Source organism: Podarcis vaucheri, assembly GCF_965113315.1.
Source record: "Podarcis vaucheri genome assembly, chromosome: 8".
Taxonomy (NCBI): domain Eukaryota; kingdom Metazoa; phylum Chordata; class Lepidosauria; order Squamata; family Lacertidae; genus Podarcis; species Podarcis vaucheri.
In genome coordinates this window covers 24426049-24449159 of record NC_138766.1, presented here as the reverse complement: position 1 = coordinate 24449159, position 23111 = coordinate 24426049, and positions in this window count along the sequence as shown.

Genomic DNA, 23111 nt, shown 5'->3' with positions numbered 1-23111 from the left:
TTCTGTAGTTTTCACAAGCCCCTTCTTTCAACAAAATTGATGTTGTTGTTGGTTGTTTCTCCCCTTGCTTTTTTCTATTATTACACATTCCCCCACCCCAAGTTACAAGCTGTTTCAACCCTAGTTTCTGGGCTTCAGCTGTTGGTTAGGAGAAAGATGTCAGCAGAATCAGCAAATAATAAGTTTTAGCAGAAAGTGTGCAGAGGCTATTAGTAGTATGGGGAAATGGATTGTACGCTGCCTGCATACCCCACCTAGGCAAGGCTGCTCTGGAGTCACAAACCAGTGTCTTGTTTTCAAATAACAGGAACTTGTACTACCAAATGTGAAGCCACATCACCCAGTACAAATAACCACCAGCCCCCCAAGCACCAGGTCAGTGTTGGGTCAAGCACTCTGTCAACCCATAATCCAATGACTGACACCCCACTTTCTTTGGAATAAAGAAGTTTTTGTGTGTGCCCCCCAGAAGCATCGAAGAGGTTTAGAGTAATTCATGGAGAAGAAGGCTACCAGTGGCTACCAACCATGATGGCTCTGCTCTGCTTCCTTGGTCAGCAGCAGATGGCTTTTGAATACCAGTTGCTGGAAAATGCAAGAGGGAAGAGGGGTCTTGCACTCAGGTCCTGCTTCCAAGCTTCCTAGAGGGTCTTCTGGGTGGCACTGAGAAGAGAAGATGTTGGAATAGATAGACCTCTGGCCTGATCCAATAGAACACATCTTATGTTCTTATGCAGTACATTGGTTTTGCAAAGGAACTAGGTGCAAAGTACAATGTTTGTGGGTGTAAATATCTCTGTTTTGTCCCACATATTTGTTTCTTTGATTTTCAGGTTATAGTTTGTAATTCCAAACCTGTCCGCCCACCCCAGGGGCAGCCAGGCTGGAAATAGATTCTTGTTGTGATTATTCCTTATTTATCAGTATTTCATTTATATCCACTCCACTTTCCCTCCAAAGAGCTGAAAGCAGCATTCATGGGTCTCCTTCTCCCCATGTAATCATCCTCCCAGCAACCCTGTAACTTAAGTTAGGTTGAGAAACAGCGATTGGTCCAAGAACAAAGATGGAGTTTCATTGCTGATTTTAACCTGAGGGTTCGTCCACACGTATGCATGTCCTGCTGGGAAAACCTGCTCTTTACCACTGAATCAGAGAAAACATCAATTGGTTTCCATGAATTGATGCTTGCTTTGATTCAGCAGTAAAGGGCAGGTTTCCCTGGGGAAAGCGATGACGCAAACAGAGAACTTCTTGGATCCATGCATAGAAATCATGGACTAGTAAAATAACCTCTTGGACCCATGCTTTCTAGGCACGAGACAAGTGGAAGTGTCAGAAAGTCCTTAGTCTCCCAGATCCTAGTCCCTTACTGCCCCTCCACTTTGTCCCACATTCTGGATGACATATGTAGAAGTGAACAAGCTGGGGAAGGGGCATAATCTTTCCCTGCAGGTCTGGAAGTTTATGGAATCCCTTGTTAACACTATGGTGTGGCAATCTTAAGACTAATCATTTTAGGCTGAAATGCTTATCAGGGAGCCAACCCCATGGAATTCAGTGGGGCTTCCTTCTGAGTAATGTGCAGTTATTGTAACATGAAGTCACATTCGGAATAGTGAAAGCAGCGAGCCCTTTTGAGCCAAGGCAAGACATTTCAGTGCTAAGAGTGGCAAATACCAAAATGTTTAAGGGTCCACAGTGTAGTTGCAGGGAAAAAGGATGACCAGAAAACCAGAACCTGGCCACACCCCTGTGGCCTCCTAGCAGCCCCACCAGGTCCAGTGGGTACCAACCATCATTGATGGTTAGGATTGCAGCCATAGCATCCCATATACAACAATTTCACAGGGCAAATTATGTGGGAAAATCCCACTGAAAATCACTAGGCTGCCTAAATCAAATGGTGTGCACTAGGTGATGCTGGTCCAATATGGAAATTTATGTTATCCCAAGGTAAATTTAAATGAGACAGACACAGCATCAATTATATATACATGGACACACTTGGCTGAACTCCTTCGTGAGTCTTTTTTAAAAGGTCTGTGCTGTGTTGTCTTTTTTTCAAAGCCTCGGTTAAATTGGGCAGGTTATGTAAATGCAACACACTTCTCGGAGTGCAAACGTCTTAGCAGAAGCCTCATTTTGATGGGCATAAATGAGAGGCGGTCAAAGACAGGGCCGCTCCACACCTGTGTGCACATTGTTTGATCTCCCATCATTTCAACACGCCACACTTCTCTGTCAAATGTGCTGTCACTACTGTGCCTGCCCCTGACACGGGTGATGTAAAAGCTCTCATGATGGTGACTGATCTGTGTTGGCTCGCTCACATGTCACTGACATCTGTGACAACCGTTGTTGTTCTGACTAAAACCACTGAAAAGTCTTATAAGGCACATATAACATTTGTGATTTAGATCGTACTTCATTAGAGATTGCAGAAACTTGTGCCACAGACAAAAAGAACAGTCTGTCGCGAATTCTTCGCTGCCCTTTAGTAGAAATGCTCAGAGTTCCAGGTTCTTCAGTGCAGTATATTTATTGTGAGCTATATATACAATAATCTACAGGCTATAGTACACGACCAGTTCATACAGTCAAATAGAGTACCTGGCTGCACCTTAAGGCAAATAGGAAGACCTTTCTATCTCTCTCTCTCTGACCAAAACTCTTCTACACCACCCATTTACTGCTGGACAGGTTTCCCCTTTAAACCAATGACAGCCAATCAACTGACAGCACATTATTGCTGAGTCTTTCTGACCCAGCACTTCCAAAGAAAGTATTGCAGGCTGATTGCATCAGCCAGTTGCATCAGCTAGCAAACTCAAGCCTGCAGACTTACTATCTCACACAGCATTCTGTAAATCCCAACACAGTCATCGTCACTGCTTTTCTTTTACAAAAAATAAAATAAAAATGTGCTGGTACTCAACATGAATTTTTACAGCAGATTCACAAAATTGTAGAGTTGGAAGGGACCCCAAGGGCCATCTAGACTCAGCTAAAGCATCCATGACAGATGGCCAACCTCTGCTTAAAAAACCTCCAGGGAAGGAGAGTCCACAGCCTCCCAAGGGAGACCGTTCCCCTGTAAGTGCCACACTTTTAAACAGTGCTTTTCTTCTAGAAAAAAAGGCACTGGTACTGCATACCCTTCAGTATCCCCAGAAAAAGAAAACACAGATCACTAAAGTACAACAAGACTCTTATGGGGTGTTTCCCCACCACTGTGAAAGAGTACTTTGGTTGCCTTTCATTGCCAATGATAAGCTTTGGACTATAGAATGCAGCCAGAGGCTAAGAAAGGAAAGGAGGGTATTTTAGAGTTTGAGGACCACATTCCCTTCTGGGTAGGCTTTTGAGGGCCACTCAACAGTGGTGGGCACAGGCAGAGGTAAAATCAAGCAGAGCAACAAATATTGTTGTTTAGTCGTTTAGTGGTGTCCGACTCTTCGTGACCCCATGGACCAGAGCACGCCAGGCACTCCTGTCTTTCACTGCCTCCTGCAGTTTGGTCAAACTCATGCTGGTAGCTTCGAGAACACTGTCCAACCATCTCATCCTCTGTCGTTCCCTTCTCCTTGTGCCCTCAATCTTTCCCAACATCAGGGTCTTAAAATATATATTTGCATAGCAGGCTAGTTTCCACACATACTTGCCAATCACTCTCCATCTTCCATCCAGGGAAGCAACAGTAATTATCAGACTTCAAGGACACATTTCAGTCAGGCAAGAATGCTCAGGGTGCAAAACAGAATCAGGGATTGTGGGTGCCCTGGGCAGAATTCCAAAGTCTTCCAGCACCTCCCAGCTTGGCCCTCCCCATTGTCCTGCCACCAGGACCCAGGACTAAGTCCCTATCTTCCCTGGGGGGCTCCTGGGGGGCTGGCTCCCTGCACTCCTCATCCTGCCAGTCTCTGACATAGCCTGAGGTTCGCCACCACTGGGAAGTACCCTGTAATCAAGTCGGATATGATGAACTGTACAATAAATGACCCCAACAACCTAGTGCAAAGCCACTTGTAATTTCCATTTAACCTTCCTTAAAATCTTTTCTTTCATCGTGTTCCATAATACATGACTAACATACCATGGTGATCTCCCCTGATCAAATGCAATTGGCTTGCATTATTCATACAACATTTTATATTTTTGTCAACTTTTTTTAAAAAAAATGATCTGTTACCTTTTCATTAAAGATTACCTATATGGATGAGACAGATGAATGCAGAAGTCTTTGTTTCAAAGGAGGAGGGGGGGAGGAGTGAAGACTTTTGCTCTCCAGGCAGATTTCCTGGCACATACCCAACCTTATCTTCGTGGGGCTCCTGTTAGCGGTTGGTCTGTTACATTATGCATGATTCCTGACTGCTCCTGGGATGAGCAAACTGCACAATGTTTGGTTAGTGGCTTTCAATTGTATGCTAAGCCTTGCAGATTATTGGAGTTATTTAGGTTAATATAGTTGTTATACTTTTTATGACACTTCATTGCATCGTTATTAATAATGATGTCATGTTTGGGGGCAAGGATCAATATGATATTGGGCACATGGTGTTTACATACATCATTAAAATAGAATTAGGCAGCTGTCTTGGGCAGCAATCTGAGTGGAGGTTTAGTCTGCAATTGAACTTTCAAGGTAGGAGTCCGAGGTAGGAGTGTGGACTAAGGCTAATTGAAGGTGCTTAAAGGAAATTCTAAATTGGGTCATGGGTGATGATGTCCTCTAAGTGCTTACTTGAAAATATACTTGAAAATATACTTTTGCAATTAGCTTTCGCTGCAAGAGTCTGGCTGAGACAATGAGTGTTTTGTTCAGAACATCTTACTGGGACTAGACAATTCACAGTATGCTGCAGCAATGTTGGGGAACCACAGGCTTAATGTGGCCCTCTATAGCTTTCTGTTTGGCCCCTGAGGCTCTCAATAGGTCTTGCCCATCTCCAGGTCACATCCCTTCTTCCAAGGCCCCAGCCTTCACTAGTACATGCCCTCCTCAAGTACAAATCATTGAATTGTGATAATGCTTATTGCTTCCCTGAATGGCCAGATGTGAATGTGGTGTAGAGCGCCCCCCCCCACAGAGTGTATCAGGTGTTAGGGGAGGTGTACTACCTTTGGTGGGGCATGTGTGGTGCTCCTTCTGGGATAGTTTACCACCCTTGGTCCCCACCATCTACTCAACTCTCACCTGCGGCTCCCAGATACTGTCAGCATGTGACAGCAGTCACACCCCAGGAATGGCTTTGACTGGCTGGCTAAACCAGGTGAGGGTAGCTGATGACCTAATTCAAACCTTCAGGTGAGTTAAGCATTTCCCCCTGCATATGAAGACACACTCTAGTGGATTGAGTGGATGAGATGAATAATGGGCCCAATGGTCAAGAAAGCAGTTTCTGTACGTGCTGTAGAGGGAAGTGAGGGGCTTGTCAACCTGGGAAGGTAGCCCATCTAAGAGAAGAGAAGCTCTGGTCCTCAACTTCTGCTGCTTTTCAGCTATACTCATTTGTAAGAAAATCTTGGGAATTAAAACCCAAATAAAATTTATGCCCGCTGTCTTGTGGGACATCTTCAAGAGAAGAAACAGCTAAGGAGTAAACCCTACACAAATCCAGAGTAGAGTCCCTAAAATGGTTGGGTGGTGCTTCTTTCTGGCGACTCCTGCAGCCAAACATCTTGCTTTATTTTCTTTGGACAACATCAGTGATGGCGCGAGGCTGGGTCTTGTCATCTGGGCAGCCCAAAACCTCCATACACACTACGCAGGCTTGCACCCCAGGGAGATCACTTCGGTGCTGCTAACTCAGTGGCTTGATTTCACCCCCAGAGGCACACTCCATTGTCTCTTGAGACCGAAGGATGCCAACAATGCCAACTTTTATTTTATTTTAAATGATCAGTTCCCCAGACCTCAACCCTCCCCTATGCTCTTAGGAACTGGCAGAAATGCTCAGTGTTTAGAAGGCAGATTAGTGCCACACCACTGACAGTTGCTGCTTCTGTTACAACATTTAGGAGATTTATCATTCTGTCAGCTTGAGCATTTCTCGATGCTTTTATTTTTGGTAACTCATTTTGGATCTTTGTGACTTTCCAGGCCAAAGAGAACAAGCTATTGAAACTCTCCTGTAAGCCTCTGACAACTCCTTAGCTCCCAGAGTGTTGCAGAGCCCACTTTGGTGGCTCGTGAAGTCTAGCTAACCTCATCTGCTAAGTTCAGAGACCCTTCATCTGAACAACAACCCAGAAGTAGGCAAGTGTCCATTAGCACCTGGTAATTGCATCCCAATGGTGAAAGTAGCATGACTTTCTCCTGGCTTAGATCTGATTTTCTATCTACTTGTGCGCTTTTCAAAATCCCCATGTTGATGCTGTTCAGCTCATGCAGAACTGTTAAATATTTAACAAACTTTGAGAGGGCTTTAGGCTCCCAACTCCCCTTGACAATAGCAGAAATTGTATGGCTAATTCCCTACCCAGCCCTTTGCATTTTGCATATTTCATTCGCTAACCGAATCACTTGCATTCACTGAATAATAGCCAAAGTTCTCTGTTAAGTGTCTGTAAAAGGAATTGGCAGGACCATATTTCGTCAAGTATTCACCTTTTTACAGAATTAAAGCCCCGCTTTCCTGTATTAGGCAGGGAAGAGAGTATCTCATCCTCTTCTTCTGCTCTCTGTCAAAAGATAAACGGCTGCTGTCTCTGAATGAATTAGCGGATTATGGAAACCCCACCCTTTGAAATGCTTAAATGTGGCCTCACTTGATCTAGGCTTGCTATTTCCACTTTCCCAGTTTGTGTGCTGGTGATTAGAAGTTAAGTGAGGATTCAGTGTCTCCACTTACATGTGGTGCCAAAAGCACTGCTGTTGCCTTGTACCAAAAGTTATTTTCCTCCTCTAGCATGCAATAATAGGTTTTAACAAAAAAAAAAAAAAAAGAGGGGGGTGTTAATGATTACCTTGTTAGGTCTTCTCAGGTTTGAGTTTCAGCTCACAATTACTAAATATCATCTGCAGCACTGAGCCGCTGTAAACCAGAATTTGCCCTTGTGAAATCTGTGGTGTTACAGTACTAATTGGAAAAATAGGGTTTAACAATATAGCCTTATATTGATTCGTATACTATAAGGCTTTATTGTTAAACCCTCTCTCTCTCTTTGGTGATCACTCACAGCCGAGTAAGATTGTCTTCCATAAACAAGGTTTTAAAAGTGAGTCTGTAAGTGACTGTACAGACTAATTCTGGATTCACAAGTCCTTCCACAGTGGGGACATAGGTGTCCGGGCGGAAGTTGATCACGGTGTGGATTTGCCAAGCGTGCCTTCCTCTTAGCACATTTCTCCCTTTTGTTCTGAGTTCGAGCATCTTCAAAACCCAGAACACCTTTGGTAAAGGCTGTTCTCCAATTAGAGAGCTCGCAGGCCAGTGTTTCCCAGTTGTCAGTGTTTATGTTACTTTTTTAAAGATTTTTTTTTTAGATTTGCCTTGAGAGAGCATTTGAACCTCTTTTGTTGACCACCAGCATTACACTTAGCATTTTTAACGGGAATGCAGCTAATAGTGGCTTCTACCTATTGTTGAAGGGTAGCAGATCTGAGCAAGGCTGGGCAGAGGGACACTTCTTCCTCATCCCCATCCCCTCCAGAAAAGTGGAGCAAGGGTTTGTCCATCTCTCCCAAAGAAATAAGTGAGTTGCAGAATCATACCTCAAATGGATAGGTGCATCCGGCATTACAAAATCATCTACCAAGGTTACTAGCCCATCAATTATGATTCGTCTTATGAGTTGAGTAGGCAGTCAATCTGGTATCCTGGGTCCTTTTCAGTTCTTGGGATGCTGTAACTGGGACTAGAATGCTTGCTCTGTACTGGACTTTGGGACTCACCTGGAAACCTAAAGATGGAGAAAGATCAATGGACATGCTAATGCTGTGAGCCCTTCCATCCTATGCTCAGGTTGTATATATGTGTAAATAAAACCATGAATCCTCAAGACACCACAGTCTCCACTGACCTTCATTCCAAGGAAGCCAAACCCTAAGTAAATGACTGGAACCCCTGGAGTTTCTCACTATTCCAGGTTACAAAACATTTATCTGCCTGGGCCCCACGTGACCGGGTGAGTGGCTACTGAGAAGTCTCAGTGGACCCATCAGAAAAAAAACCCATTTAATCCTCTCCAGTGCTATTTTTCTAGGGGAAAGGGGTGCCAGAATTCACCAGGAACACCTCCCTCATTCTCTTAGAATGGCAATAGCGTCCACTGAGCACCAGAACTAAGTTCCAGTGAGTTCCAGCTGGGGGGGGAGCCCTGGTCCTCTCTCTGTTACCATCCATGGAGGTTGGAGGGAGTGTTCAGATTCAGTGGCGTAGCGTGGGGGGGGTGCAGGGGGGGCCGACCACACCGGGCGCAACATCTGAGGGTTAGGGTTAGGGGGTGCAAATCCACGGGTTAGGGGGCGCAAATTACTTGCCTTGCCCCGGGTGCTGACAACCCACGCTACGCCACTGTTCAGATTCACCACTTTATTCGATTTCTTTCAAACTTTCAGAAAGTTTCTGAAGAAATCTCATTTGCCTTTTTTAAAGCAGTAATAGCTTTGTTTTTTAAAAAAGGTTTAAGTCCTTAATCACACTTCAAACCTATTTTCCCCCTTTATGGAAAAATTATTCTACTGCTTTCCCCCTCCTCCACATTATTTGCCAAAATGGCTGAGGGATTGAACATGGCAATTTGACAGGGAAAATAGTGTTTTCCTTTTAAAAGTCAAAATGCTTTTGATTGTTCTTGGGGAAATTATTTCTGATTTGGTAGACGTAATTGTGCATGTGTGTGTGTGTGTGTGAGAGAGAGAGAGAGAGCGAGAGAGAGAGAGCATGCAACCACATGTAGAGCTTGTGCTGCCAGATCTGCTATTTAAGGTATTATTATTATTATTATTATTATTATTATTATTATTATTATTACCACCATGACCACCATCCTGGCCTCCTTTAGGAGTGCAAATAATTGCTACTTTTATGCAGCCAGATATAGTGATTGCAAAAGGAAGCACATCAATGGTGGAAGAATATTTCTGAGAAGAGGATCAGAGAGAGTGATTCCTTTCTAAGGGATGAGAATCACAGCATGGAAGCTGCTTCACAGTGGAATCCTATATGTCTCCTCAGATGGAAGGTTCAATGGGACTTCTAGGAAAGGGAGATAGGATTGCAATCTAATCCATATGTCTGTGTGTGTAGAGAGAGAGAGAGCAACTGGATCATATCTGCTTTTCAGACCAATTGTTTTTTAAATTTATTTTAAACAAACCCAAACTATCGTAATTGATAGTCATTTAACATCAGTGTCTTTTGTTTAGAGTATCATTGACTACTTTACTGTCAGTAGCTTATTTTCCAAGTGAGAGAAGGTGAAGTATTTGAAGTGGGATATTTCAGTTTTCCCCACAAGCAGTTCTTTTAACAGGTGGTGTACTGTACTTCTTTGCTGTTTTCTTCCCACCCGGGTAAGTTTAGTCTTTGTTCCATAATGTTAAGGCAAAACCAAGGATGACTTTAACCAGATTTAGCAAATTCCGTCAACCTTCTGGTTCAAAACTAACCATGGTCAGTGTTTAACTTTGGTGCAAGGGTAATAATGTTGCTCCATGGCTAGCTCTTAAAAAAGTAGGAAACAGAAATTTGCACATCATGATCCTCAATTTATTTGTGTGCTATGTTTCCATGGTAAACATTGCCCAATGTGGCTCACAGTGACATCAGAATAGGACTTCCATGTGTCCTGGTTTTCCAGGAAACATCCAGGAATCAGGCTGCAAAATGACGTCTGGGCAGATTTTTGCTGAATCGACAAAATGTCCAGGGAAACATGGACATATGTCAACTAGGGCAACACACACACACACACACACACACACACACACACACACACACACATTATATTTATATAATTATATATAATTTTGGGATGCGGATGGCACTGTGGGTTAAACCACAGAGCCTAGGACTTGCCGATCAGAAAGTTGGCGGTTCGAATCCCTGCGACGGGGTGAGCTCCCGTTGCTTGGCCCCTGCTCCTGCCAACCAAGCAGTTCGAAAGCACGTCAAAGTGCAAGTAGAGAAATAGGTACCACTTTGGTGGGAAGGTAAACGGTGTTTCTGTGCGCTGCTCTGGTTCGCCAGAAGCGGCTTAGTCATGCTGGCCACATGAACCGGAAGCTGTACGCTGGCTCCCTCGGCCAATAAAGCAAGATGAGCGCCGCAACCCCAGAGTCGGTCATGACTGGACCTAATGGTCAGGGGTCCCTTTACCTTTTATATATATATATATATATATAATTTTTAAAATTCATTTTAAATCATTTTTTTAAAAATGCTTTAAAAATGCCCCCAAAGCCCCAAACTTAATTTTTGGGGGAAATGTTCCCCAACAACTTTGCCCCTAAAAAACAACTCAACAACTTTGACCCAACAAACAAACAAACAAACAAACAAACAAACAAACAAACATGGACGCCCTCCCAAACAACAACAAGAAGAAGAACAACGTCCAGATTTTCAATTTGGGCAATATAGCAACCCTAAGAATACAGTACAATAATATGATAACACACATGAATTTATTATATCCCATAACCATTAATTTACCCACAGGAGGAATGACCACTGTGAGGAGGACAGAGAGAAGAAACGGCATGCTGCATCTGCAGCAGCAAAGGGGACACCTTCATCTGCCCTGGTTGCCTCTCCCATATCGGTCTCTACGGCAGCTGCTGTAACCTTCCAAGAGTTTGGCTTCAGCCCCAAAGACACACTCCTGCATTGTCTCCTGAGAGAGGTGGATGCCAAGAACAACAAAAGTTCAGAAGTGTAAATACTGTAGGCAGCATCAGTGTTTCAAGAGGCCCCCGAGAAACCTCTCTTGTTAATAAATCCAGTTTTATGGTAAGTCTGGACAATCCACTCACAATGAAAACTAAAGCAATCAGCATGTTGATATGGAATCTGTATGAGCAGTGTATCAAGCCCAAATAGTGTGATTTTTAAAAAGAGAGAACTAGTTTCTAACAATACATTTCAAAACAAATTCCGGCAGCGTTTCACATTGGATGGAAGGTGCAAGAGAAAGAAAGAAGAGAGAGTTTTTAGGCCTTTTGGGCACTCCTAAACTCTTCACTATGGTTAGGTAGCTGCCTATGTATTTCACCTCTTGGCTTCAGAAATCCAGAGAAGTACAAATGTTTGGGAGTTCTCCCCAGAGTAGACTTCTTAATACTCGACTTTAGAAATGGCTACATGTTTCACCTTTGCTGTAAATATTTCAGATAATTTCCCCAGCAATGGTTCAAAGTGGAAGAGAGGCCTTTCTCCAGAGAACCTTTTTTTAAAAAATGGCTCAACAATCTCTAAACCGCTTCTTGGGAAATATTTCCCAAGTGTTTCATGCTGAAATGTGTTCAGTTGCGTGGGGAGGTTCTCCCAAATGAAAACCTACTACAGTGGTACCTCGGGTTAAGAACTTAATTCGTTCTGGAGGTCCGTTCTTAACCTGAAACTGTTCTTAACCTGAGGTACCACTTTAGCTAAGGGGCCTCCCACTACTGTGGCTGCACCACCACCGCACGATTTCTGTTCTCATCCTGAAGCAAAGTTCTTAACCTGAGGTACTATTTCTGGGTTAGCAGAGTCTGTAACCTGAAGTGTATGTAACCTGAGGTACCACTGTACTGTTAAAATATTGTGTGACACTCTTGCCTTCCCTCGTTTTACTTGTTTGCATCGATAGGATTAAATCCCATCCATTTTTCCCCCTTTTCAGCCTCTTAATTGTTTCCCATAAATGGTAACAGTATCCGATGTTCTTTCTTTAGCCTTCCTGGCGGAACGAGGCATTACAGAGTATGCCACCATCAAAGGATGTAAGCAGGAGAAGCGTACATGAACAACACCTACATCGAGGCAAGGCGGACTACTAAGAGAACTGCAGTTTCATGTTTCCAGTTGCTTACATACAGAAATTCAATAAGCCTTAGCTGATACAACTCTCCCAGGGTCTTCCCCAGCTTCAAAAGGTTGCCATAATCTGTTTTTAGAACATCTGTTACAGAACTCGTGGTCATATGGCAACCCTTAGGAAACAACTCTATAAGACGAAGGGAGGGGGGGGGGACTCAGACAAAAACATGTGTACCATAACTCCTAAGTCTTATGCATTAAAAACAAGCATTTAAGCTTCTAATTGCTGCCTTCAGGACAGCAGTCTTTGCAATTTACATGTCAATAGAAATTGTGCCTCAAGAAAAGAAAAGAAAAGGGGGGGGGGGAAGAACAGTGTGATTAAGACTTTGCACCATTGCTGGAGGACAACATTTTAATAACTTGGTCCCCAGCAGGGATGCTATAAGCACTCAATAAGAGGGGTTTTTGTTGTTGTTTTGCAACCTTTGATGAAATACACTAACGAAGAGTGTAAAAGAGGGAAGTTATAACCCTAGCAGTACAGAATTTTCAATGCATACCCTCCTCAATATATCCCAACACCTGTAAATTCTTCAACAGAGGTACACATTCCCTTCTGGGCATCTGTCAAGAACCACATGCCAGTGGGGAGCAGGGCCAAAGACAGAAGTGGGTGGAGTAAATTTTACCTGTGTGCCATAGGCTAGTTTCTAAACACATTTCTTTCTACCCTTCACCCGGACAATCAAGAGGCGCTATCCGAGTCCAAGACATGTTCCAACAAGGCAAGAACATCTGGGACTCAGCTACATTGGTCAAGAAAAAGAGTTTTATATGCCTTATAACACTGTGAGAACAGATGGTGCAGTGGAGTCCCATCTTTTGCCAACTTGAAATAATAATAATAATAATAATAATAATAATAATAATAATAATAATAATAATAATATATTTATACCCCGCCCATCTGGCTGGGTTTCCCCAGCCACTCTGGGCAGCTTCCAACAAGATATTAAAATACAGTAGTCCACCAAACATTAAAAGCTTCCCTAAACAGGGCTGCCTTCAGATGTCTTCTTAAAGTCTGGTAGTTGGTTTTTTTCTTTGACATCTGGTGGGAGGGCGTTCCACAGGGCAGGTGCCACTACCGAGAAGGCCCTATGCCTGGTTCCCTGTAACTTGGCTTCTCGCAGTGAGGGAACCGCCAGAAGGCCCTCGGCACTGGACCTCAGTGTCCAGGCTGGACGATGGGGGTGGAGACCCTCCTTCTGGTATACTGGACGGAGGCCATTTAAGGCTTTAAAGGTCAGTACCAACACTTTGAATTGTGCTTGGAAACCCACTATGAAGGTTAGAATGTGTTTTCCTGAAACGCTTTTATGATGTGACTAGATCCAGCCTTGGTGTGTGAAGCAGGGTTAGTCAGGGGTGTGGTTTGTGGAGAAGGGCATGGCCTGGGAAGAGTTTCAAGGGCCAAATAGAGAGGGCTGTGGGGGCACATTTCACCCCTGGGATGTGGCTTCTCCTCTCCTGTCTTTATGAAACCCACATGCTCCGCTCCTGTTTCCCTCTTACTTAGTGAAAAGATGCTGCCACACATGGCAAGTCCTCCTCTCTCTTCTGCAATCTGAACATTTGAAGAAGCCAGCTAGCATTGTGCATGAATTCACACCCTCCAATATGGAAATAGGTAAAGGGACCCCTGATCATTAGGTCCAGTCAAGACCGACTCTGGAGTTGCAGCGCTCATCTAGCTTTATTGGCTGAGGGAGCCAGCATAGAGCTTCCGGGTCATGTGGCCAGAATGACTAAGCCGCTTCTGGCGAACCAGAGCAGTGCACAGAAACACTGTTTACCTTCCCGTCGGAGTGGTACCTATTTATTTACTTGCACTTTGACATGCTTTTGAATTGCTAGGTTGGCAGGAGCAGGGACTGAGCAACGGGAGCTCACCCCATTGCAGGGATTCAAACCGCCGACCTTCTGATCGGCAAGCCCTAGGCTCTGTGGTTTAACCCACAGCGCCACCTGCGTCCCAGTAATATGGAAATAGGGACATCCTATTCAGTGACAACAACAACAACAACAACAACAACTTTATTATTTATACCCCACCCATCTAACTGCAATGCCCCAGTCACTCTGAGCTGCTTCCAACTTATGTAAAAATGCAATAAAACTACACAGGGGTGCGTTCAGATGTCTTCTATAAGTTGTATAGCTACTTATCTCCTTGGCTCAGGGAGTTACATAGCTCCATACCCTCCAACATTTCTCTGATGAAAATAGGGACGTCCTAAGGAAAAGTGGGAAATCCCAGGGTCAAATCAGAAACTGGGATGGCTTCTGTAAATCCAGGACTGTCCCTGGAAAACAGGGACACTTGGAAGGTCTGTGAACTGTGTGTCGTCTAAAACATGCACCAATATCCTCTCCAATGATGCAAGAATCCTTTAGCAGAACAGTGGCTGGGCAAAACGTTCCCTGAAAATAGAAACATTGAAACCCGCCATATAAGATAATTTGATATCCTTGTCAAGCATCGCCTAGTATCTCCCCTCCCCTTGTCACAACTACTAATAGATTTCTTTCTGCATCTTTGCTGTTGTTCGTGTTGTTAATATGCCTTGGAGGCCTTGCAGGGTTTTGTCTTTCTGAAATGCATATACATAACGTGGGTGAACTTTGCTTGTTAGGGAATATAATCGGGAGCTGGGGATTTCTCTCTCCTATTCCCTGCTCTGCTCAAGGGTCGCTGGAGACATCTTGCAAGACTAGTTATTTAAGCATGACTGCTGCGTGGCTTCAATAGAGAGCTTCATTTCTCCTGAGTAATCTTTGGAAGGCTGGACTCAGTAGCATCTATTTTTTTTTTCTTTCCCTTGGTGGAAATTGAAATGGTGAGAAACAGTTTGATCTGCCGTTGCCCAGAAGATGAGAATATTTCAGCAATTTATTAGCTGAATCTTATCAGCAGGGTGTGTACGTGTGTGCATTAGCTTTTTCCAAATCTACTGCAGAACTGTCACAGGGAATGCATAGGGGGGAATCGACAGCAAGCTTTCCAGAAGAAAATGCATTCTTTGGTAAAAATGTGCATTTCTCCCCCAGAGATGAGCAACATGTAGATAGCAGGATGTAGACACCTTTTGTGATCCATGGAGGATTGGTTAAAACTGGGTTTGCCATGCTTTATTTTTAATATATACCGTATTTTTCGCTCTATAAGACCCACCAGACCACAAGACGCACCAAGTTTTTGGAGGAGTAAAACAAAAAAAAAATATATTCTGAATCTCAGAAGCCAGAACAGCAAGAGGGATCGCTGCGCAGTGAAAGCAGCAATCCCTCTTGCTGTTCTGGCTTCTGGGATAGCTGCACAGCCTGCATTCGCTCCATAAGACACACACACATTTCCCCTTACTTTTTAGGAGGGAAAAAGTGAGTCTTATAGAGCAAAAAATACGGTACTTCTATGGCTGCAATTCTGCACACACTTCTTTGCAAGCAAGCCCCATGGAACTCATTGGGGCTTATTTCTAGGAAGGCAATGCAAGTCCTTGCTTGGCAAACTTAAAAGTGGAAAATGTGATGGTAAATGGCTAGATGCAAAGAGTAAGTAAAACAAGAATCACAAAGACACCCAGAGCTCAAATTGATCTTGCCCAAAGTCAGGCTGCTGTTTTAGCCACTCACTCCACCCAGCGTATAGCTTTTCTCACTTGAGCCATCTGTTGCAAATCGATATACAGTGGTACCTCGGGTTAAGTACTTAATTCGTTCTGGAGGTCCGTTCTTAACCTGAAACTGTTCTTAACCTGAAGCAACACTTTAGCTAATGGGGCCTCCTGCTGCTGCTGCGCTGCCGGAGCCCGATTTCTGTTCTCATCCTGAAGCAAAGTTCTTAACCCAAGGTACTATTTCTGGGTTAGTGGAGTCTGTAACCTGAAGCGTATGTAACCTGAAGCGTATGTAACCCGAGGTACCACTGTACAAGTTACATATGCTTCAAGTGGTGCTTCAGGTTAAGAACAGTTTCAAATTAAGAACGGACCTCCGGAACAAATTAAGTTCTTAACTCAAGGTACCACTGGATTTATTTATTCATGAAAGTGTTTCTATACCAGCCTCTTGTAAAATATCAGGGTGTTATACAGCAATATCAAAACCTTTTTAAAAAACAAAAACCATTGAAAGCACTACAGAATGGTTTCCAGCATGTAGTCAAAGCAGAAATAACTTTCATTATTTCTTTGACACTAAGGGCTCATCCATACTTACCTTTGTTCTGCATTTCTATGTACAAGTCCTAGCTTCCAAGTCCGAACACATTTTTTTGCTCTGGCACTTTCCTTGCAAAAACCTTCTCCTCTGAAAACCCACGTTGCTGTTTTGCTCCAATTCAGTGGTAAAAAACGGGTTTTCCAGGGGAAAGCAGCCGGGCGACAACAAAAAAAGAACTTTGATACACATCAGGAAAGTATGGAGTTGTGCCTAGAAAGTGCAGGGCAAAAGGTAATAGGTAAATAGGAAATCGATCTTAGTTCCCACCAGGTACTGGAGAACCCATTATGTTTTTTTTTTCATTTTAACAGCATAGGAATACATGGGAATCATGGCTCCGGTAATAAGCTTTACTAGCTGGGTAGAACATAACCTGCCTTGCAGTTGATAAACTGGGACCTTAAAACACAAACACACACATACACAAAAAAACACACGCCAGGCTTTTACAATCTTTTTTTTTTTTTTAGACAGAGAAGTGGGGGAACCCTTTCATTCTTCCCACAGGGCAATTTTAATTTTTGAAACAAAGAAACCAAAACCAAAGAAACCCTTTTATGTGCAAGTTCCTTTCTAAAAGAAAAAAAGGAGGGAGAAAGAGAATTAGACCACCTTTTCCGTGGCTTTAGCAGTGAATGAGTCCCATCTCTTAGTGCTGAGTACCTTAGGGGCACTTTGCACTTAATCGCTGGATCTCCCCCCTCTGTGACACTCTCTTGATTAGCTCACTTTTTTATTGCAAAGTGAGGACTCCAGCCTGGCTTACAAAAGCATAATGCGAGAAGGTGTGAATTCTGCCCCCACCAAACCCCAGCTCTCGCTGTGAGCGAGAATGTGTGGACGGGAAGGGGAAAATACTTAATAGAAACCTATTTTCTCGCTGACAATTTGTATGTGCATATGGATTGTCTGCAGAGAAGAGGGCATTGCTATTACAGAGCTAACGTTCTGCCTTCGTTGGGCTATTGCGGCAATGAATCTACCTTCAGTAATGTCTTTCTGCCTGTTATGTACTAAGTTGAATAGGATCCAAAATGCAGCAGTCTGATTGGTCCTAGAACAATAGGATTCAGAATGCAGCAGTCTGATTGGTCCTAAAACAATGCAGCAGTATGATTGGTCCGCAGGAGCCACCCAATCCAGCTCCAGGTGGAACTGAATCCACAACCTGGTTGGCCTACAGGAGAATCCCGGAATTAGCCAATCATGTGCAGCCCATTGTGTAAATAATGCATATAAAGCAGATATTGTGGGGGAACTTCCATTCCTCCTCACCACTATGAGCTGAATAAAGAGCATGAAATCCACTCTTGACTCTGAGTATATTTCACTGCCTCAGCATCTTCTGAGGAACCTGGGCATGTTTCTGTCACTTGGTCACGTCAGAGTGATTTGGAACGCCTTTTAGGCTGCATGCAGATCACAAGGGATGCTCTGTAGGCACCATAGCTTTAAAGTACATTCAAAGCAGATGACTTCCCCCCAAGGAATCCTGGGAAATGCAGTTTACCCCTCACAGAGCCACAGTTCTCAGAACCCTTAACACGTTCCCAGGATTCCTTGGGAGAAAGCCATGTCTATGCAGCCCATAGATTTGCCAGATGCTGGCAATAGCTCTTCTTGACTTCCATTTCAAACAGGATACTTCAAGAACCACTAGAGATTTTAGTGTGAATATTCCTACTTTGCCTTTCCCAGAGCTGAAACATGGCTATCTTTTGACATTTGCACTTCTATGAATTGTGTGATGTAGTTTTCACACACCCCTCAAATGTGTAAAAAAAGGGGGTATTTTTTTGAGGGTGGGCACTGTGCACAAAATAAGTACAGTGGTACCTCAGGTTACATACACTTCAGGTTACATATGCTTCAGGTTACAGACTCAACTAACCCAGAAATAGTACCTTGGGAACTTTGCTTCAGGATGAGAACAGAAATTGTGCTCCGGTGGCGCAGCAGCAGCAGGAGGTCCCATTAGCTAAAGTGGTGCTTCAGGTTAAGAACAGTTTCAGGTTAAGTATGGACCTCCAGAAGGAATTAAGTACTTAACCTGAGGTACCACTGTATATTAGTGAAGTTAGCATACATTATATTTGGGAAAATGGTTTGCAAAAAAAATGTGTTTTCGGCAAAAATTCATACAAAAATGCATATATTAGGAGAACTGGGCATTAAAATACTGACAAATTTTTGTGAGGACTTTAAAAAAAAGTCTCAATTTGATACAGAAAAAAACCCTACCTATTAGACATTGAAGTCTAATATGCAGCAAGAAGCTTACCAAAAATGGGGGAAGGTGGGTGGGAGATCTGATGATGGCAAACTGGGGAGGAGGCGTGGTGAGGCCTCAATTTATCCCCCCTGGGAGCGAACCCAAACGATGCTTATTGGTCGGTTGTGGCCGCCCCCATGGGTAATTCCAGGCCATGCATGCCAGCTATTGGCTAATCTGCTGGCAGGCTGGAATCCACTCGGGCAACCTTCACAGGTCACAAACATGACCATTGCCAGGCTGGAACTCTGCCTTACCATAGAAGGTAAATGGATTTGTTACACCTAAAATAGTATTTTGTTATTTTGGCTCTCTTGCACCCATCAGTAAGAAGTTAACAGGTCAGATCTATACGTTCATGGAAGTGTTTTTTTTAAAAAATATAGCAAATAGATCTATTAAAAAATTAAAAAGTAAAGCTTACGTTTTATGCTTTACCATTCCCATCATTTGCTTTATGGTTCGTATTGATAGGATACTATCTCTGCACCATAGAAGGCAATAGCAAAACATCCATTGGATTACTCATAAGTGGATAGCAGTGGAGGAAAGCTTGAACGTTTTTCCTCCCCTATGGAAAGATCTGGGAAAATTGAAAAACCTCTCTGCAATGTTTATATCTTGTAGGGGCATTTATGTTTTTACCCAAGTAAATCCCTCCTACATGGGTGAGTGAATAATGCTTTTTTAACACTCCCACTGGGGGAAGAAAAGGGAAATGCAGATTTAGGTTACAGGAAGTTGTTCGTTTATTTTATTTTTATTTATTTTAAACGTTTATGTACTGCACTTTGTCAAAAGACCATAGGGTGGTTCACAGCACAGAACATAATGAACAATACATGTCAACACTTAATGTAATATCCATGTGATACAAAAAAAATAAAGTTGTATTAATCCAATCAATTCTAATAAGCATTACAGAGTAATTAACAATAGCACATAATACATAACAGACAATAGCATTACAAAATGCATTAAAAAAAACAAATATGTGCTAAGCAACGGTGTCAAATTATGCATATCATCCAAGCAACAAACCCCACGATCCCTGTAAAATATATTCTTCATTTTCCAACTTTTCTTAGTTCCCATTTCTCCTGTACATTTAAAGCACTATGATTCTACTTTAAATAGCCATGGCTTGCTGCAAAGAAGCATGGGAACTGTAGTTTGTGAAGGCAGCTGAAAGCTGTTAGGAGACCCCAATTCCACCCACAGAGCTACCATTAATAGGGTTGCCATACATCAGGGAAAACCCAAACATGTCCTCATTTGGGGGACCAACATGCCCATTCAGGCAGATTTTTACATTTTAAAGGAAATCTCCAGGTTTTAGGGGCTTGGGCTATGGGTGTTCTGCACACTGCAGCTGCTGCCAGCCCAAGCCTGTCAATGGCTGTCCTCTTTTCTTGGTCTTCAAGATATGGCAACCCTACATTTGCAGCATCGTTTAACAACCAGCCACACTTTCAAAAGTGCCCTGTTATGGGAAGTTCACAGATTTATCCTGCTCTGCAGAAACAATGAAAACTAAAGTTTCCCTAAACTAATCAGAGGCGTAGCCCTTATTCTCTGGGACCAATGAAACAACAATGTTCTACACTGAAAATTGTTTGGTTGAGAGCACAGGCACATCTTTGCATGCTCTTGAACAGGCTTCCTCAGGCTTGGCCCTCCAGATGTTTTTGGCCTGCAACTCCCATGATCCCTAGCTAGCAGGACCAGTGGTCAGGGATGATGGGAATTCTAGTCTCAAAACATCTGGAGGGCCGAGGTTGAGGAAGCTTGCTCTTGAAAAATGGATATCTTGATCCTGAAAGCCGCACGCAGTTGTTCCGCCAACTTTTGCACATCCAGAAAAGTATATACATTTGTAAATGTTTTAATGTATATATATAATTTTAACAGGAAATATTATTTTTAATGCAGACTATTTTAAACGCGTTGCCCTTCTAGAACAAGCAGTTATTCTATTGGAGATCTATGAGTAATTAAGTTGATTAATTTCATTAGCTATTTGAAATAAATTATTAAATGGATATATTATTCACCCAGCTATGGGACTAAGCGGGTAATTTATGGGCATATTACTGGTATAATTTGATGGATTTCATGTTTTATAATAAATTATCCAATTTGTTTTTCATTATTCATCATCCAGATCTAGTGCTTATTCAGTTTTAACTCTTGAACTGCAGCTATTTCCAGACAGTTTATCTGGAGATTATTCATTACTTGCATTTTGTTTGCAGGGTAGTGAGAGATTGCTTATATCCCTGACACTGAAACTCATAGATAGTTAGAATTATACTGAAATGTAAGAAATATAACTATACTCCCCAAAATGCTAAATCTTGAAAATTGATAACGCTGAGTTTCCTTCTGCCCAGTGATTTGGGGGTACTGTGAGTTGTAGGCTGTCAAGATTTTAAATGAGGCCAAGTGAAGCATTCAGTGCTGCTGCTTTCAATATGGCAGGTCCACCATGTTATACAATAATGCATCCATCTTGACTACTGAGCGTATGCTAATTCAATCACTCAACTGGAAGCTGTAGCCAAACCTGGCTCCCTGAAAAGTGTTTATAAATATGAGTTGGTTGCATTCACATTTTTGCACATTTAGATGTCTACCCAAAACATTTTCAGATGGTGTGCCCCTGCATTTCCCCCTCTATTCATGTAACGGAGGGGGACGGTTTCCATCAATCCCCCCTTCCGTCTGCAGTTCTCTGCCCCATATTCCACATCATTTCCATGGGTTCCCCAACCTGGAAGAGCCGATTGTGTGTTTGGTTTTGTGGGGGGAGTGGGAAAACTCCATTTCATGAACTTGGTTCCATCCTTGGAAGGAATATCTTAGTTGAAGCTCATTTTAAGAAGCTGAGATCCTTACCTGTCTACCACCTGATGTGGAAGACCAACCAGGGGGTAAACTGAACCCAGTGTACTGCTTCTCCTCCTAGGCACCTGGTTGGTGATATTTTGGCTGTGAGATCAGAGAGGGGATCCTACATGAAGGGATTGGGCACTCAATATCCTCCTCCGGCTAGCAGTGAAGCCTGTTTCTACACATGTAGGGATCTTAGCTAGGTCAGGAGGTAGTCATGATAATGAGACTACACCAGTGCAAGGAGTACAATTTATTTTGACAGATTCATGTTATCACATTGACCATTTGTACATTCTGGCTTCGCACAATTCCATCTCGGTGGTAAATCCAAAGAACAGGGAAACATGCCAAATCTTTTCATGAATCCCAAATCTCCCACTTTGGTATGTTTGTCCAATAAAAGGGGAAAAACTCTCATCTGAAAGGTTGCATCTTTTAACCATGGAATATTTTTCTATGAATGCTAGATCCCCAAATATGCAGCCTTTCTGCGTCAAATCCTGTCAGCTAAGTATTACTTGGTACAAAATTCAGAAAGGGGAAAAATTGCAATTTATCACAAATACACAGCTGGTGCCTTCTTCTTCTAAGTGGCTGTTGCCTAATCTGATATCAACCTCTTTGCAGCCTTGCTATCTTATTGAGCTTTAAAATCAATAACAAATAGCAATGTTCACTCCCCCAAGAGATTAACCATTTATTCCAGCTGTGAAAAACAATTGAAGGTCAAAGCAAGAGAGCTTTTAATTTGTTTTTAAAGGAGTGTATGAGTACCTGCCCAAAGGCATGGATGAGTGACAAAGCAAAGGAACCAATTGAATAACTTTCTCATAATTACAATAAAACAGATCTAGCTTTATTGATGAAGAACTAAAGAAGGGGGTGGGATTTGAAGATGGGGTTTTCTCTTTGAATAGCTATTTCTGAAAGGTAATTGCTTGATGGATTTTCAGTGGTGGTACATTTGAGCTTCTCCAGACATTAGTGGACTGCTGAAATGGGCATAGCGTTTGCTTGCCGGAAACTGTCAAACAGTTCACAGCCCACTGGCCAAAGCTGAGTGGCAGAACAACTGCTTTGCATGGAGAAGGTCCCAGGTTTAGTCCCTGAGTTACTCCCTGCCTGAAACCCTAGGAGCCTCTGCCAGCCTATGTAGACAATAATGAACTTGATGGTCCCATGGTCTGACTTGGTATAATGCAGATTAGAATAATGCAATCATAGAACTGTAGAGTTGGAAAGGACCCAAAGAGTCATCCAGTCCAATCCCATGCAAGGCACTAATCACAACTAAAGAACCCCTGGAAGATGGCCATCCAACATCTGTTTAAAAGCATCCAAGGAAGGAGAGTCCACCACCTTCCAGGGTAGACCATTCCACTGCTAAACAGCTCTTACTGCCAGAGAGTTACTAGCGCAAGGTCACCCAGCAGCTGCATGTGGTGTAGTGGTTAAAAGTGGTGGACTCGTAATTTGGTGAACTGGGTTCGCTTCCCTGCTCCACCACATGCAGCTGCTGGGTGACCTTGGGCTAGTCACACTTCTCTCAGCCTCACTCACCTCACAGAGTGTTTGTTGTGGGGGAGGAAGGGAAAGGAGATTGTTAGCCGCTTTGAGACTCCTTAGGGTAGTGATAAACTGGGATATCAAATACAAATTCCTCCTCCTCCTCCTCCTCCTCCTCT